Source organism: Pongo abelii, chromosome 14 (assembly GCF_028885655.2).
Source record: "Pongo abelii isolate AG06213 chromosome 14, NHGRI_mPonAbe1-v2.0_pri, whole genome shotgun sequence".
Classification (NCBI taxonomy): Eukaryota; Metazoa; Chordata; class Mammalia; order Primates; family Hominidae; genus Pongo; species Pongo abelii.
Window position 1 is genome coordinate 33,127,564 of NC_071999.2, and position 19,726 is coordinate 33,147,289.

The 19,726-nt window shown below is 37.0% G+C and overlaps 1 protein-coding gene and 1 pseudogene across 4 annotated transcripts in view; both read left to right on the top strand.

Annotated features, from left to right (window-relative positions):
- Positions 1 to 19,726, top strand: part of PAN3 (poly(A) specific ribonuclease subunit PAN3) — a 157,057-nt gene that overhangs the window by 60,673 nt on the left and 76,658 nt on the right. The window lies entirely within an intron of this gene.
- Positions 16,025 to 19,116, top strand: LOC129049462 (elongation factor 1-alpha 1-like; annotated as a pseudogene).

The following is a 19,726-nucleotide window of genomic DNA, read 5'->3' on the forward strand; positions in this document are numbered from 1 at the left end:
ACAGAGCGAGACTCTGTCTCAAAAAATAAAAAAGAGTCATATAAAATTTATTACACAAAGTCACATTTATTTGGAATCTGAGGAACAAGATGCTTCATATGTTGTCTTTTTAACATTTTTACTAGGGAACAAAAATTACATGTAAACAAACTTGTCAAGAGTTGCTCTAAAACTAATTTTAATAGTATGTTGTCATAGAGTCATTACAAATACATTCCATCTTTGACTGTACCTTTTTTGTCAATACTGAATAATGCAAACGAAAATTTATAAGTCAGGTAGCTTCTATATAAGATTTTGAAGTACCAACAAAAAAATTTATATGCCATTTTAATCTGGATTATAATTTTATTCCCATTTTTGAAAAATTGATAATTATTCTGTAATATTGTTTTATTAACCAAATTTCAATTTAGCCAGAGGTAGAATGTCTTTCCTCCCAAACTTGCATTTAAAATATATCCCAAGGCAAAGCCTATAATCCCACATGTACATACCATACACAGAAAAGATCTAACAGAGGTAACAACTTGGTTTTATTTCTGTTTCCAACCTTATGTTATAAATAGGTTCCACAGTATTTTGTTCTGTTTATTACTGATACATGAGTAGTATCTGTATTGCCTTGGGCATAGGAATAAATAAGTTATTCCAAAAGTAAATATTGCAAAATGTGGTATTTGCTCCAGCTGATATTTTGGTAATATTTTCTAAAGATAAGATGGGGGTTTCATATAACTATATGCTTCAAATTTCATTGGAAAGTTTTGGCTATGTCAATTATGAATAACAATATAGTTTTTTTAACTGAATTTGCTTGTCTTTTATATCAGTAGTGGAGAGATTTTTGATACGGGTTGTTACAATTAGTTTTTAGTTTAAAAAAGAAGGTCTGAAGAAAAAAACTGGACCACAACTATTTAAGAGCAGATACAAGTGAAACTGGAATTACTTGTAGGTTGTGGGGGTGAAACACTTACCAGTGCAGAGGTGTAGCCACTCGACTTCTCCACGACTGCCCCCATTATCCTGGTGGCAGTTCTGAGGTACTTTTTTTTAGAATAGCTTGAAAAATCTTTAGGTTGGTTATAGTTATGTTTTATTTATAATTAAAATAGTAATAGATTTGCATTAATGTGTGAAATATTGAATTGGTGTTATCTGAATCTAATATTTCAAATACTGTTATTTTATACTTCAGGTAGTTCTTTTCCTTTAAGGACATAAGGAATGCTGTACCCAAATTTAGAGCTTTATAATCTCTAAAATGCTTCACTTTACCAGGCACATGTTGAAGTACTGAAAAATACCCATCTCGTCTCCATTACTGTCTGTGTGGATTCCTAAACTGGGGGTCTGGAATAGTTTATACAAAGCAAATAGTATGTCAATATATATTTTTGTATTGGAGTTTTTATTTTTTTCTTGTGAGAGAAAAGCAACTTACCAATTCCATACCATTTTTTGTTCCTTTTGTGTGATTAGAAAGTATTTTTAATATCGTTTTGTGTTTTCAATATATACTAGTTAAAAGAATTGTGTCAGGAGCATATTCATCTTTCCTGTTCCATTTGTTTCCTTAAATCTTAGGTCCTCTCAATCCTAGGGTCAGAAAAATGTTTTAAAATATTTTATGTTAATAATTATGGCTATGTTTCTTTAATGGTTGTCTTGTGCCAGGCACTGTGCTAAGCTCTTTACATGTATTGTCTTTTGGTATTGCTAATAGCTTATGGGATAGATGTTACTGTTAGATGAAGAAACATCTTCAGAGAAGCTAAGTAGCTCTAAGGTTAAACAGTTAGTAGAGGAACAGATATTTGAGTCCATGTTTGTCAGACTCAAAATCTCTTTACTTCTGTGTGCTGTAGCTCTAGTAACTACAGTTGGTTTAATTATCGAACTGGTTAACTGAATTTCTGCAGGACAGCTTTTGAGGCTGAGAATGCATCCATAGTTGTCTAGACACGGGCTGTAACTTATGTATGACCATACAGCATTTGTAAGCTCTGTCATTTTTCCTTGTGCTTCATCTTTTTCCTCAGTACCATTTAACTACTTTTCTTTCTGGAACTTTAAACATTTCTTTATGTTCATTTCTTAATCTTGATCTAACATCTTGGTCTTTTTCTACTTCTGAAAACAAAGGAAAACCAACAAACCAACTAACAAGAAACTTTAACAAAACCTTTGTCCGAGTTTCCGAGCTCTGATGGAATGCAGTCATTGATACTGCATTTATTCTCTTCAGTGCTGGATTTCTTTCAAGAGGCCTATGATTCCCTCCCCTTTATTACTTAGTAATCTTTTAACTGATTTTTTAACCAAATATTTTATGATACGAAGGCGCCTGTCTGCTAAACATGGCATTTATTAAACAGCGATACATTGGAAAAATACATATATAGAGCTGCTAATTAGAGAAACAGAGAAGCTTAAAATTTTTCTTAATCTTTTGTAGGTTTGTAGAGGGTAAATTTATTCTTCATATGGCTGTTTGAAATATTGATAAGACCCATCTGATCTCCATTAATATATTTGTAAAGTCCCTATTTGGGAACCTTTATAATAGTTTCTACTCTTTTCTCTAAATTTCCTTACCACCCATTTACTCCTTAAATGTCTGCAAGCTGGTGTTACCAAAATTTTATTGAAATTGCTCTCAGAGTTTTCCAGGGATCTCCATAATTGCCAAATCCAGCAGTTTTATTGAGCACTTAATATTGCTGGCTACTTTTTTATTGTGAAGCTCTCTCTGTCTCTCTCTTTTTTTTTTTGAGACAGGGTCTCTGTCTGTCACCCAGGCTGGAATGCAGTAATGCAATCATGGCTCACCTCATTCTCAACCTCCTGTGCTCAAGCGATCCTCCTGTCTCAGTCTCCCGAGTAGCACATATCACATATGTGCACAGGCACATATCACCGCACCCACCTAATTTTTTTTTTTTTTTCACTTTTTGTAAAGATGGGGTCTTGCCATGTTGCTCAGGCTGATTTCAAACTCCTGGGCTCAAGCTATCCTCCTGCCTTGGCACCCCAAAGTGTTGGGATTACAGGTGTGAGCCACTGTACTGGCCATGAAATTTCTTTCTCTTTGCATTTTTTAATTAAAAAATTTTTTTAATACAAAAAATTAGCCGGGCGTGGTGGCGGGCGCCTGTAGACCCAGCTACTTGGGAGGCTGAGGCAGGAGAATGGTGTGAACCTGGGAGGCGGAGCTTGCAGTGAGCAGAGATTGCGCCACTGCACTCCAGCCTGGGTAACAGAGCGAGACTCCATCTCAAAATAATAATAATAATTTTTTTTTTTTTAAGAGATGGGGGAATGGGGGTCTCACTCTGTTGCCTAGGCTGATTTCGGACTCCTGGCCTCAAGTGATCCTTCCACCTTAGCATCCCAAAATACTGGGATTATAGGCATAAATGACCACAACTGCCTCTCTTTGTACTTTTAACTCTTTGTTTCGTCCCTGGCTCCATGTGAGCTCCTGTTCTTGGTTCACTTGTTCTTTGCTTTTTCTTGTATGTCATTGATTCTGAAACGTTACTTTTAGAATTGTCTTCTGAGTTCAAGGCCCACATTTTTTGTGCCTCTGGTATCTTTGCATGTGGGTAAATATGCCACTTTCCCTACAAATCTGGAAAGTCTAGAAATATGGTTTAATTTTTGGTTTTCCAGATTTACTGCTTCACATATATTCTCCTATACTCCTTCTTCAGTTTATGGTATTATCTTCCCAGTCTCTGAGACTAAATATTCCTTCCTTGCCTTGTCTTTCATTCTACCTCTATATTATCTGTCTCTAATTCTTACTTTTTAAAAGTCTACAGTATCTTACTCCTCTTTCCTTTTTTATAAATAGTGAGATTGTTTATTCCTTACACATAAACAGCTTCTGAATAATTTTTGTCAGTTTTTTTAGGATTTAATCTATTCTACCTATCTGGGTCTATCTCTTCATATCCATCCACATATACTACATCCTAACCGTATGAGATCTTTTATATTACATAAAATATAAAATACATTGTCAGTTCTCTGAACCATTGTTAACTGAGCCTGAAAAACAAATCTTCCTTCTTTTTCCTTTAAGAGATGGCTCAAATACTACTTTCTCTGGGATTACTTGTCTACACAGCAGGCAGGATAGAATATATATATGTATACATACACACACACACACACATACACACACAATTTGTTTAACTTACTTTACTATTCCCAGTGTATTTGGTGTTTAACAGTTACTTCATTCTGTTTTGTATTAAATTTGTTTGCCTGTTTGTCTTTTTCTACTGGATTGTAAATACTTGAGGTTAAGCATGTGTTTATTTCTGTATCCTGAAGGTATTAGGTTGGTGAAAAAGTAATTGTGGTTTTGCCATTACTTTTAATGCAAAAACCGCAGTTACCTTTGCACCAACCCAGTATTTTACTTGTTTTTAAATGCTACTGTTTAATTTTCTTTCTTTCTTTCTTAATTTTTTTCCCCCCAGACAGGGTCTTGCTCTGTTGCCCAGGCTGGAGTGCAGTGGCGCAGTCTTGGCTCACTGCAACCTCTGCCTCCCAGGCTCAAGCGATGCTCCCTCTTCGCCTCCCAAATAGCTGGGACCACAGGTGTGTGCCACCATGCCTGGCTAATTTTTTTTTTTTTTTTTTTTTTGGTAGAAACAGGGTTTCACCATGTTGCCCAGGCTGTTCTTGAACTCCTGGCCTCCCAAAGTGCTGGGATTACAGGTGTGAGCTGCCATGCCTGACCTTAATTTTCTTTTATTGGGTAATATATGTAATTTTGTGGTAATTTATTTTAAGACTTTTTTATATTATTTATTTATTTATTTATTGAGACAGGGCCTCACTCTGTTGCCCAGGCAGGCATGTAGTGGTGTCGTCATGGCCCACTGCAGCGTCTACCTCCTGGGCTTAAGCAGTTCTCCCACTTTAGCCTCCCAAGTAGCTGGGACTACAGGTATGTGCCACCGTGCCCAGCTAGGTTTTCTTTGTATTTTTTTGTGGAGACAGAGTTTCTCCATATTGCTCAGGCCGGTCTTGAACTACTGGACTCAAGCGACCCGCTTGCCTCAGCCTCCCAAAGTGCTGGGATGACAGCTGTGAGCCACCACACTGGGTCTGGCTTTTCTGTATTTAAAAAAATTAATCATAGACTTTTTGGGGCTTATTTTGAAATGTTAGAGATCTTCCATCTTAAAGTTTAACATTATCCAAGTATTCTTGCTATTTTTTAATCTTTTAAGCCTTGTAATAGACTTAATTACGTCTTGACAGTGTTGTTTAGTGAGAAAGCGTCTCTGCTTTTTTTTTTTGAGACAGAGTCTTGCTCTGTTGCCAGGCTGTAGTGCAGTGGCGTGATCTCAGCTCACTGCGTCCACCTTCCAGCTTCAAGCGATTCTCCTGTTTCAGCCTCCCGAGTAGCTGGGACTACAGGCACACTCAACCACGCCCAGCTAATTTTTGTATTTTTAATAGAAACGGGGTTTCACGGTGTTGGCCAGGATGGTCTTGATCTCTCTATCTCTTGACCTCGTGATCCGCCCGCCTTAGCCTCTCAAAGTGCTGGGATTACAGGCGTGAGCGACCACATCCGACCAGCTTCTCTGTTTTATATTTTTTTCATCATCTCAGCCCAGACACCAAGCAGATGGTGAATGGAAGATCACCTGAGACACCACATCAAAAACACTTCATTTCACCTAAGTGCAAATTCACTTTGATCTTTCCTTTAGTCTTTGCCTAGGATGTTTGCCCATCACTGGATGGTTACCTGTCACTTTGCCTGACCAATCTGTATGTGAATTCAAAATTTTTTATTTGTTCTATGACTACATAGTTCAAATTGCCATTGCTTGGGGTTGAAATATTTTATCACCTGTCCTACAGAGTTGTTGTGAGGATTCAAATTTCCAAGCACATAATAGATATTAAATAAATGTCCATTGTCCAGTTTTACCATATCACCTTATCTCCTAAAGTTGATGTTTGTTTATATTTATTTAGAGTACAGCCTGCAGTTATATTCATATGTGCTTAAATCATGATATGTGTAGAAGGGGGCAGTGACACTTGGTCTCTTTTAAGGGCTCACATTTAAATGCTAACTCACTTGAATATTTTGAAAAATAAATGCTTTTTTTTGAAAGGACAACTTAATGTGTTTTTTCCTGTGATTTTACATTTCATTTTGAATGAAAGGGTCTGGGAAATGTATGATTTTGTAAATTTCTCATAGTATTGCAGGTTAAGATTTACCTAAAAGTAGTGACACATTAAATAAAATCACGCTAATTTTGTCTCAGACTTTTGAAAATTGTGTGGTTGTGAATCATAAGTTATAATATTACTGTTGTTTTAGTGAAGTGATACAATTAAATAAGAACTGTTGGACTGTGGATGTGTTAGGGTATCCATTTGATTTCATTGTCTCCTTGTCAGCATCTCTTGATGCTACTTTTTTCCCCTTGTCTGATTAAATGGCATTTTTTGTAAGAAGTATTTAATTATAAGAATGCTTACATTAAAATCTCTTGGCCTATAAATTCTCATGTGAGTTCTAGTTGCTTGTTACTGCTTCCTTTAAGATCTCGGGGGCGGTGGGTGATTTGGAAACTCACTAGATTTACTTCCGTCTTTACTCACTGGGTTTTGGTATTACTTCAGGTGATTTGTAATCTCTAGGCCACAGGAAATGGGATAATGTAGGCTTTTGATGCAATGGATTGGACTTTGTAAAGGTGAAGATTCAAGCTATCTACTTAGGGTGCCTGGGGACTTTGAAGAGTTGTAGAACTATGATGCAGCTGCAGTGGCCTTTCTATAAATGTACTACTTTCTGTACGCCCATCTCACCCTGGACCTCCTCTTCTCTCCAGCTGATACTCGAAATCTTTAATGTTCTCAGACCTACTCAACCCCTACTCTGTCACTTTAGAGTAATGACCTTGTGTTCTTCAGGGAAGGGAGAAAAAAGGTCATTAAGAATTCATTGTGGTTATGTCTACTGTGACAAAGTTTAAACATTTTAAAAAGAATGAAGTGTGGGCTGGGTGTGATAACTCATTCTTGTAATCCCAGCACTTTGGGAGGCTGTGGCGGGAGGATTCACTTGAGCTCAGAAATTCGAGACCAGCCTGGGCAACATAGTGAGACCCCTATCTCTACAAAAGAAAAAATAATAATTAGCTGGGTGTGGTGACATGTGCTTGTAGTCTCAGCTATTCAGGAGGCAGAGGCAAGAGAATCCCATGAGTTTGAGGCTGCAGTGAGCTATGATTGCACTGTTGCACTCCAGTCTGCGTGACAGAGCAAGACCCTCTTAAAAAACGAAAACAAAAAAACCCTGTTTCTTAAAAAAAAAAAAAAAAAAAAAAGAATTGCTTCATGTATCAGCTTTCTGCCTATCTATATTTTCATTAATATTCTTATTTTTCCTCCTGTCTCAAGTAGGTGTTTGTTATATGCTGAAGGCCATCTTTATTTTTTTCCAGCAACTTATTCCTTCATGAGTCTGTTGTCAATATTAGTCTTATTTCTCTATGTTGGTTACATCCTCTTAACTTAGAAACATTCCATGTTTAAATCTTTTCTGATACTTGATGAACCCCACAACAAAGAATGCTACATGAGGAAAAGATTCTTTGGTCAGTACATTTGGAAAACTCTGCGATACAATTTGGGAAATGGTTCCTACTTATTATGGTGACTACTTTTTCACCTTTTGTTCATCCCTTATTCCCAATATTTTCCCTTTCCTTTTCACAATTCTATTGAAACTATTTTTGATAAGATCGTCTGACTTTTTTTTTTTTTTTTTGGAGACAGAGTTTTGCACTGTTTCACCCAGGCTGGAGTGCAGTGGTGCGATCTCGGATTACTGTAGTGTCTGCCTCCCAGGTTCAAGCAATTCTCCTATCTCAGCCTCCCAAGAAGCTGGAACTACAGGCTGCACCACCACACCCGGCTAATTTTGTATATTTAGTAGATATAGGGTTTTGCCATGTTGTCCAGGCTGGTCTCGAACTCCTGACCTCAGGTGATCCATCTGCATCAGCCACCCAAAGTACTGAGATTCCAGGCGTGAGCCACCGCACACGGCCCCTAACTGACAAAATTAACGGCATTCCTCTTATTTGCCCTTTGCTACAAATGACAGTTGACCATTCTTCTTTTTTTGAAACTTTTATTTTCTTCGCTCTTAGATTGTTATTAGTGGGGTTTTTTTTTTTGTAAGACTTCTTGGCCTTTGTACTGTCCTCAAGAACTCTGCCAAGCTCTGTCATTGACTGTTTTTTCTTTCACTCTTCATAGTGCTCTTTTGTAATCTCACATGTCTTCAATACTTCAGCTCCTCCCTAGTCACATTTGACTCCTGGATACCTTTTTCCCCTCCTAGTCCTCTGCACTGATTCTATTATATTTCTGGTTTCTTCTGAACATCTTCATCTCCATGACATAGGACTTAAAACTCAACCTGTCTAAAATGAACACCAAGTTAGGGATCCTCCCCCTCTCACAGAGGCAGGGCGGGTTCCTGTAAAAAATAAAAATAAATGAATAAAAAATAAAATGAACACTATATATTTTCCTTCAAACCTGTTTTTCATTTACGCACATCTGTAGACACTCACTTATTCACAACTATATGCCACCGTATATCTTGGTTATTGATATCATTTGGTGTCTAACTTGTGAGCTCTTTTTGACCCCTCACTTCCTTACCTGCCATATCCTTCAGCTACTAAGATCTGTTTCTGGTTTGAAATTATTTTTACTCTGTTAGTTATAATGTAGATCCACCTTTAATTCTTGCTTGGATTATTATATTGTGGTGTCTTAGCTGGTTTCCTGCTTCTAGTCTTCTTTTTCAAACAACTACCTGATTGTCTGATCTTGCCTCTCATCTTTGTCATTGGGGGAAAAAAGGTCAAAATCTCTTATGAAGGCATCCATGCTGCTCCTTGCTCTTGTTCCTATTGAACTATTTGCAGTACCATGCAGGTACCATGAAGTGTTCCATGTTCTTGCTTCTCCTTTGATTATTCTCTTTGAACATTGACCTTGCTTGTTGTACCCTTCCTTTTGTCTTGACTTAGCAAACTTGTCTTTTAAGATTCAATTCATACATATGGTCTTATGGCCTAATTAAACAGCATTAGATGTTTGCTCACATTGTCCTAGCACTTACCAGATTCTAATTATTCATTTATAGAACTTATCACATAAGCTAATACCATATACTGATCATGGCACATTGTAGATAATATATGTCTTTTGATACATGGATGTTTCTGAGTTCTTGAGAGTGTGGAATTGGGTTCAGGATACATTGTATACCTGTGAAATGTCAGCCTGTGAACTTGTAGAACACAGTGTCTATGTTTTATGTCTTTCTTCCTCACAGCGCCTAGTACAGTGCCTTGCACAGTGTCTTTTATATATTAGGTATTCAAATAATTAAATGGATGGACCTGGATTATTGATTAGCTGGATGAATATTTGGCCTAATGTGTTCCTGAAATTAATGCTTTACATATTTTTGTAAATTTTCCCTTGGTACAGTTTCATTAAATAAAATATCAACATGGAAAACATTTGAAAATCTTAATATATGTTAAAATTTATGATTAAATATGTTAGGATTCTTTGTTAGAAGGAAGACATCTAAGTATTATAAATTACTTACTGCGGAATGTGACAAATAGGTTTTACTGTTATATGGCTATGGATAGAAGATATGCGTAAGTAGAAATAATTGTAGCTGTGTAAAGTAGTTCTTGCCTCTTTGGAATGTTGTGATAGTCTCACTTTCCTGTACTACATATTCACTGACCTAAGTAAACATTTTTGCTCCTTTTAGGGACAGTGATAGAATAAACTAGGTGGTATGCCCTGTGATTATGAATGATTACTGTTATTGGAGCACTTTGACATGTAAATAACTTCAGATTCTTTTAAGTACAGTTTCAGTATCCCTTATCCAAAATACTTGGGACTATAAGTGTTTCAGATTTTTTTTTTTTTTTTGGTATGTTTGGATCTGTTTAGTGGTTGAGCATCTTAAACCTGAAGACTTGGCCCGAAATACTGCATTGAACATTTACTTTGAGCATCATGTTTGAGCTCAAAAAGTTTCAGATTTTGGCACATTTCAGATTTCAAATTTTCTGATTAGGGATACCTAGTTTGTAGCAGATGCACACATCCGGCTTTATTTTTAAATGTCTTCTGTTCTTTGGATACAGATTATCTTTTTATATGCATTGATTTTTTTGGTCTGAATTTAAATGTTGTACAATCCATGTGAATTCTTACGAAAATTCCATTCAGCGATGATATGCAAATGAAAAAGGGAAAGGTGTAAGTGGTTTTATGATTTAGAAATCTTGAACTTTCTTAGAAGTTTTTTGTAAAAATTATACAGTGGTCCTTCTGTATTCTGTGGGATTGGTTCTAGCAACAACCTCCCCACCACACGCAGATACCAAAATACTGGGGTGCTTAAGGCATAAAATTTGCATATAACCTATGTGCATCCTCCAAAATAGCTATTACAATGTAAATGTTATGTAAATAGTTGCTATACTGTATTGTTTTTGTTTGTATTTTTTAAATTGTTGGGTTTTTTTACCCCAAATATTTTTTATCTGTGGTTGGTGGAATCTGCGGATTCAGAACCCATGAATACGGAGTGCTGACTGTATATACTACTGAAAAAAATCAGATACTATAGAAGAGTACAAAGAAGAAGGCAAAAATGTCCTTAGCCAGGTTGCCACCCACAGGTAACATGTCTGATATATTTTAGTGACCATCTTTAGCATGTTTTTACACACCTGCCTGCGTACACATTCCCCCATTCCCTCTGAGGCATAAGGAAACTATTTTACATAAATAGCAATTTAGTTTCATTGCTGTTCTCTAGCTTATGTTTTATTTTTACTGAATCAGTAGTATAGGTGTCTGTTTTCATGTTTAATAAAAATATATCAACTCATAATTTTTAATAGTTACACATTATGATATGTTCCACAGTCCACATGACCAAATCCCTACTGGTAGATATTTTACTTATTTCTTTTTTAAAAATACTATAATAAAAAAGTGCTGTGCTAACCTTATCTACTTGTGTCATTTTTCTCCTTAGCTTTAATTCCTAGATGTGAGTTTGCTAGATCAAGGGCATGCTTATTCTTTGCTTATTCTTCTCCCGTCTCCTCCCATTTTTCTCCTTCCTTCCTTCCTGCCTGCCTGCCTGCCTTTCTTTTTCTTTTCCCCTTCTCCTTCCCTTTTTCCTTTCTCCTTTTACCACTCTGGAGTGCGGTGGCATGATCACAGCTCACTGCAGCCTTGATCTTCTGGGCTCAAGTCATCCTCCTATTTCAGCCTCCAGAGTAGCTGGGACTACAGGTGTGTGCTATCATGCATGGCTAATTGTTTTTAATTTTTAGTAGAGATGGGGGTCTTGCTTTGTTGCCCAGGCTGGTCTTGAACTCCTGAGCTCAAGTGATCCTCCACCCTTGGCCTCCCAAAGTAGTAGAATGACAAGTGTGAGCCACTGCACGGCCTTATTTTTCATTTTGATAATATTATCAAACTGTTCTCATGAAAGGTACACCAGGAGATTGTTAGAAATGTTTATAGTATTATCCATTTCTGAAAAACTTTGTAAAGGATGAGCTAACAACTGTCTTTGGCAATTTATGTGTCTATAATTTCAAGCTGTTATGTACAGAGAATTGCTTTATGCTGAGATCATAAAAATTTTTGTTTTCCTCTATTGCAATGTAAAGCTTGTTACTAATTGATCTTCATTTGCTGGGTTCCAACATACACATGCTACTTTCCTCTTAAGATTGTCAAGTTATAAATAGGAGAACTTTTATTTAGAAGAATGCTAATATGAATCTTTTGGAAATACTAGTAATTAGCTTTCTTCTGCTATCTCCACCAATTTTATCTGATTTAGAAATTATATTTCCTTTATTGAGATGCTTAAATCAGAGGGCTTAGTTTGCTTCAGAAAGTTTATAAACTATATTATTAGACTAATTTTACAGTAGTCATTGTATGTGTCACTTTTAACTTTTTTTTTTTTTAATTAAACTTTGCAGGTTTTAAATAGGTCAGTTTCTGACTAACCCAGAAGTTGAGTGTATTTTGATAATACATTTTAAATTGGCCATATTTGTATGTGCTTGAAATAAGTGGAAATAACAACTCATTAAATAACAACAGCAACAAAAACCTTATGTGAACCTGGGGATTCTTGTTACCATCTGATTACTCCTTTCCATCTCCCTCTGTTCCTCTTTATCCTGTGTTGCTTATTAACACTGGAAACTAGTAAAATTAGGTCTGAATTGGGCTGCTCTTATGTCCATGGATCTCATCTTTATTCTTTTTGAGACAGGGTCTTGCTCTGTCATCCAGGCTGGAGGGTAGTGGTGTAGAGATTGCTCACTGCAGCCTTCACCTCCTGGGCTCAAGCAGTTCTCCTGAATAGTTGGGACCACAGGTGCGTACCACCACACCTGGCTAATTAAAAAACATTTTTTTTTTTTTTTTTTTGGAGAGAGAGTGTCTCTTGTTGTTGCCCAGGCTGGTCTCAGACTCTTGGCCTTGAGCAGTCCTCCCGCCTTGGCCTCCCAAAGTTGTAGGATTACAGGTGTGAGCAGCCGTGCCTGGCTGGGTCTCATCTTTTTATGTCTTTTTAGATCACTTTAACAAGGCAAAAAAATTCCTCCGCCCTGTCTTTCTTTCTCATTATTAGTACCCTCTCTTCTGTTTTTCCAGATAATTCACTGCTCATTGCTGTTGCCTAGTCACTCCCAGTGGCATGGGTAGAAATAATTGTATTGGAGAAATATTTATGTAATATAGACTCTGTGACTTGGTGCTTCAAAGATGTGTGCATTATCAAAAGGACAGTTAGTTGAACTGTGCGTGTGACATAATTTATCTTTTTAGGAAAGAGATTGTAAGGAAAGCACAACAGAACTTGAAAAACCAACTTTATAAGAAAGTAGATTGAATTGCTCACAAGTTATTTGAAATGGTATTTGTAGATCGCCTCTCTACTAGTGGGTGTTTAATCTAACCAAAAAGAGTTGGCTAAATTTTATATATTGATAACTCAAAGTCAAAAAATTCCTTAATATTTTCAAAACATTACCACTAAATTTGTCTTCTGGCCAAGGTGAAAGAACAGAGATTAGACTTACCTCTCTTCAGAAACAGCTAAAAAACTGAACAAAAACATATGTAACAACAGTTTTCAAGACATGAGATATCAGACAGTGAAGGACAGTGATCCCTGAGACATGGAAAACAAACGAGGTGAATCTTGTGATTAACCCAGCTTACCACCTTGGGAGAGTTTCCCAACCTTGTACAGAAAGGGGGACATCAGGTGGAGCCTTCTGATCTGTCTGAATTGAGACCAAGGTGGCAATACTATACAAGAAAACATACTGAAGAAGAGAGAGCTCACATACAGAGAGAACTCTGGCAGTTTACCAAGGGATCCTTCTTGAATCTTTAGCTGATGTGAATTCAGGATGTGAATGAAGAGGCTACCAGAGCTGGAAAAAGAAGTTAAAGAAGATCACAGTCAACAATTCTCAGATCTCTACATGGCCAGGAGTAGTTCCTGTTCTCACCAGCCAACATGGAAAACTTCGTAACTCGTGAAGCACCAAGTAAGGCTAATTGGAAGCCATTTCCCTCAGTAGTGGGGCCAAATTAGCCTTAGAATAAATTCTTCCCTGGTTCCTCCTAACAAAACTTAAAGCAAGACCTGGAAGAGTTTAACTACAATGGAGAGCAAAGGTCAAGAAGATTTATAGGAATACGAAAATATCCAGCACCCAGCAGATAAAAGTCACATTATTTACCATGTAATCAAAAGTTACCAGACAGGCAAAGAAGGAAGAAAGTAAGACCCATAAAGAAAAGAAAATGTAATCATTCAAAACTGATCCAGAAATGATTCAGAAATAGTTATATAAAAACATCAACAATAATTATTATAACTGTATTTCATATGTTGAGGAAGCTTAGAGGAAAGATTAAACATGTTAGTACAGGAATGAAACATATTTACATAGATAAGAAATCCAAATCAGACTTTGAAAGTTTAAAGCTATAGTGTCTGAAATGAATAATATGTTTGGTGGGATTAATGGCAGTAGACATTGCAGAACAGTTTAGTGAACTTGAAGGCATAGCAATAGAAACTGCCCCAGAAAACCACACCCAGAGAAAATGTGAGCCATGGGATAACATCAGGTGACCTAATATCCTTATAATTGGAGTTCCTGATGGGGCTGATGGAATGTGCAGAAAAAGTATTTTAAGAAATAAAGGGCAGCATTTTCCAAACTTGATGAAGCTGTAAACCCACAGAGTCAAGGTGTCCAGTGAACCACAGGCAAAATAAACATGAAGAAAATTACATCAAGGCACATCAAAGAAGCAGCCATACCAAAAAACAAAACAAAACCATTTTTGAGGAACAACAATACCATTGGCTTTCCGTATCCATGGGTTCTACATTCTTCGATTCAACCGATCATGGACCAGGAAAAAAAAACAAAAACAAAAAAACCCAAACACCAAAAAAATCATACTACAATAAAAATAATACAAATAAAAAATGCCATATAACATTTATATTTCATTAGGTATAAGTAATCTAGAGATGATTTAAGGTATACAGGAGTATGCACCTATATGCATAGACTACGTACAACTACTAGGCATTTAATATGAGGGACTTAATTACCTGTGGATTTTGGTATCTGCAGAGGGGCTGGAGGAGGGTCCTGGAACCAGTCTCCTGCAGATACTGAGAAACCACAGTACTGATAGCTGATTTCTCACTGGAAATAATACAAATTGTAGACGGTATAACAGTATCTTTAAAATACAGGAAGGAAAAAAAAAGTGTCACCCTAGAATTCCATACCTGGAAAAAATATCCTGCAAAAATGCAGTCAAATTGAGTGCATTTTTGCACTCAGAAACTGGTAAAATTCAAACGAGGTGGGCAGTTTAGCTAAAATTATTGCACCAGTGTTTATGGTTTTGAAAACGTACTCTGGTTATGTAAGATGTTACCTGTCATCAAAGAAGGTAAAAGGTACCATTTCTTGTGAGTCTCACATTATGTCAAAAGAAATTTTTTTGAAAAAAAAAAAAAAAGGTCGGGGGGTACTTCAGACTATTTGGTGAACTCTCACAACTTCGTAATAGAAAATTTAAAAATGCATTAAAAGTAGTCAAAAAATGTGGACACTTCAAATAAGATATAAAATGGCAAATAAGTTATTTGGGAAATGCTAATTAAAACCACAATGAGATACCACTACACACCTATTAGAATGTCTAAAATGAAAAAGACCAACCAAAGCATGTATTCCTGAGTACATAGAGCAACTTGATCTCTTATACAGTGCTGGTGGACATAGTAAAATAATACAACTAGGCTGGAGTATCGCTTGAGTAGCTGTAGTGAGCAATGATCTTTCCAGTGCACTCCAGCCTGGGCGACAAAGCAGTACCCTGTCTCCGAAAGAAAAAAAAATAAAAAATCACAACTACTTTGGAAAACAGTTTACTAACTTAAAAAGGTTATATATACATACGTATTATATGCCCAAATCATTCACTGCTACGTTTTTAACCAAGAATAACGAAATGTGTATTTGTATACAAATGAAACGTGTATTTGTGTACAAAGACTTGTGTACAAATCTTCACAGCAGCTTTATTTCTAATAGCCAAAACCTGGAAACAATCTAAATATCTAATGGATGAAAGGATAAACAAATTATAGTATATTAATAATGTCGAACACTAATAAGCAATACAAATGAAGTATTGATAGATGCAGTGACATGGATGAATCTTTATGCTGAGTGAAAGAAGCCAATCAACTTTTTTGCAACGAGTTTGCCACCAGAACACAGGTGTCACGAAAACTACCCCTAACAGCCAAAATGGTAAGAGACTTTTATCAACATTGTCTTCATTGGACACATAGATTCAAGGCAAGTCCACCACTACTGGACATCTGATCTACAAATGTGGTGGAATCAACAAAAGAATCATTGAAAAATTGGAAAAGGAGGCTGCTGAGATGGGAAGGGGCTCCTTCAAGTATTCCTGGGTCTTGGATAAACTGAAAGCTGAGCATGAATGTAGTCTCACTATTGATATCTCCCTGTAGAAACTTGAGACCAACAAGTACTACGTGACTTAGCATTGATGCCCCCGAACAAAGAGACTTCATCAAAAACATGATTACTGGGACATCTCAGGCTGACTGTGCTGTACTGATTATTGCTGCTGGTGTTGGTGAAATTGAAGCTAGTAGCTCCAAGAATGGGCAGGCTGGTGACCATGCCCTTCTGGCTTACACACTGAGCGTGAAACAACTAATTGTTGATGTTAACAAAATGGATTCCACTGAGCCAACTTACAGCCAGAAGAGATATGAGGAAATCATTAAGGAAGTCAGCACTTATATTAATAAAATTGGCTACAATCCTGACACAGTAGCATTTGTGCCATTTGCTGGTTGGAATTGTGACAACATGCTGGAGCCAAGTGCTAACATGCCTTGGTTCAAGGGATGGAAAGTCACCCATAAAGATGGCAGCGCCAGTGGAACCACACTGCTTGAGGCTCTGGACTGCATCCTCCCACTAGCTTGTCCAACTGACAGGTCCTTGCGCCTGCCTCTCCAGGGTGTCTACAAAATTGGTGGTATCGGTACTGTGTCTGTGGACCGAGTGGAGACTGGTGTTCTCAAACCCGTTATGGTGGTCTCTTTTACTCCAGTCAGCGTTATAACTGAAGTCTGTTGAAATGCACCATGGAGCTTTGAGTGAAGCTCTTCTTGGAGACATTATGGGCTTCAGTGTTATGAATGTGTCTGTCAAAGATGTTCGTTGTAGGGGAGTGTTGCTGCTGACAGCAAAAATGACCCACGAATGAAGGCAGTTGGCCTCACTGCTCAGTGATTATTCTGAACCATCCAGGCTAAATCAGTGCTGTCTATGCCCTTGTACTGAATTGCCACACAGCCCATGTTGCATGCAGGTTTGCTGAGCTGGAGGTAAAGATTGATTGCCATTTTGGTAAGAAGCTGGAAGATGGCCCTAAATTCTTGAAGTCTGGTGATGCCGCCATTGCTGATATAGTTCCTGGCAAGCCCATGTGTGCTGAGAGCTTCTCAGACCATCCTCCTCTGAGTTGTTTTGCTGTTGGTGATGTGAGACAGACAGTTGCTGTGGGTGTCATCAATGCAGTGGACAAGAAGGCTGCTGGAGCTGGCAAGGCCACCAGGTTTGCCCAGAAATCTCAGAAGGCTAAAGGAATATTATCCCTAATACCTGCCACTCTAGTCTTAATCAGTGGTGGAAGAATGGTCTCAGGACTGTTAGTTTCAATTGGCCATTTAAGTTAATAGTAAAAGACTGGTTAAAGATAACAATGCATCTTAAAACCTTCAGAAAGAAAGGATAATGTTTTGTGAACTACTTCATTTTTGTTTTTTTTTTTCTTTTTTCTTTTGCATGTGGTAGTTTTAAGTTACTCGTTTTTTAAATCAGTACGTTTTAATGGAAACAACTTGACCGAAATTCTGTCACAGAATTTTGAGACCCATTAAAACAAAGTTTAGTGAGAAAAAAAAAAGCCAGGTAAAAAATATGTACATGTGTATGACCCATTTATGTGAAATTTTTAAAAATGCAGACTAATTCATAGTGACAGCTCATCAGTGGTTTCCTGGAGAGTTGGGGGAAGAGAGCAGAGAGGGATGGAAAGGAGAGAGGGGTTTAGAAGAGGCCTGTGCAGACTTTAGTATGATGTTTATGGTCATTAGATTGATTTGGGTAATGGTTTCCAGGTTGTATATCTGTGTCAAGAGTTACCAAAGTTTTAAGTATGTGCAGTGTATTACATGTCAATTATATCTTAAATAAAGCTGTTAAGAAAAAGTCACCAGGTTAGGTTTTTATTCAGAGGCTAGAAAGATTACTGATGCCAATTTACAGAGTCTTTAAGATAGGTAAAGCAGGCCGAGCTCTTTAAAGAGCTGTCCAGTAGTTTTATGAGTTTACTATGTGATTAAAATAACCCTGACCAGTATTCAGGAATATTAGTTTCTCATTCATCCCATCATTGTATGATAACAATTTTTTTCTTACAGGCCTTTTTGGGCCATATATGCAATGAAATGTTACATATCTTATGTTCTGTTATCATTCAACAGAAACTTCTTGTCTTTCCATCTAATTTAAAAAAAAAAAAAATTAGGCCGGGTATGGTGGCTCACGCCTGTAATCCCAGCACTTTGGAAGGCCGAGGTGGGCAGATCTCTTGAGGTCAGGAGTTCGAGACCAGCTCGGCCAACATGGTGAAACCCCGTCTCCACTAAAAACACAAAAATTAGCTGGGTGCAGTGGCAGGCGCCTGTAATCCCAGCTACTCTGGAGGCTGAGGCAGGAGAATCCCTTGAACCCAGGGGGCAGAAGTTGCAGTGAGCTGAGATCACGCCACTCTACTCCAGCCTGGGTGACAGACTAAAACTCTGTCTCAAAATAATAATAATAATAATTACAACATTTAAGCTAACGGTCAGGATTCTTCATTTATTATATTTGAGTCTAGAAGGTAGCAGTAGGGATCATTTTTGGAAGTTGGGGATGATGTCATTTTGGAGAACTCACCATATAACAAGCACTTGGTTGTTTTGGACATGAAAATTGGGGGGCAGGCCAGGCACAGTGGCTCATGCCTGTAATCTCAGCACTTTGGGAGGCTGAGGTGGACAGATCACTTGAGGCCAGGAGTTTGAGACCAGCTTGGCCAACATGATGAAACATTGCCTCTACCAAAAATATAAAAATTAGCCAGGCTTGGTGACATACACCTGTAATCCCTGCTACTAGGGTGACTGAGGCAGGAGAATCACTTGAACCTGGGAGGCAGAGGTTGCAGTGAGTGAAGGTTGTGCCACTGCACTCCAGCCTGACGACAGAGTGAGACTCTGTCTCAAAAAAAAAAAAAAAAAAAATTGTGGGGTAAATTTGAGTGTATGAGAATCTTAGACTATTGAATGAACATTAATTTTTTAAAATGTCCACTTAGAACTATTTAAAATATAAATGTAAATTAGGGTTTTATTTATGAACATAAATGAGTGCATATCTGTATATTTTACAGAAACCAAAAATTTAATATTACAGAGAAATATCTGTCTTTAGGAAAGGATTATTCAAACATAGGGCAGGGATAGTAAAACTTTAGGTTTTTTTTATTTCTATTTTTCTTATTTATCCCAAACTCCTTATTGTTGTTGAAGTTCGTCAAATAATTTATATAACTCAAGTCCTTATGTCGTCTAATCCTAGATAAAACCTTTGCCTCCTAAGCCTGAATGAAATAGGTTCTTTTCTGAACAGGTATTTCATTTTAATGTGATACTTGTTTTAGTTACCAGTTTAGCCTTATCTTTCAAAAAATTATTCTTAACATGTTAAAAATATATACCTATGCTATTTTTAATAGATTTATAGTTTTAAAAAAAGATTTATATTTTAAATGAGTAGAAGTTTTAAGAATGCATCTTTATTGTTATATGTTATTTTAAAGATTTTTATCATGAAAAAGTATTCTAGGTAAGGTCTTAATTTCTGATTTT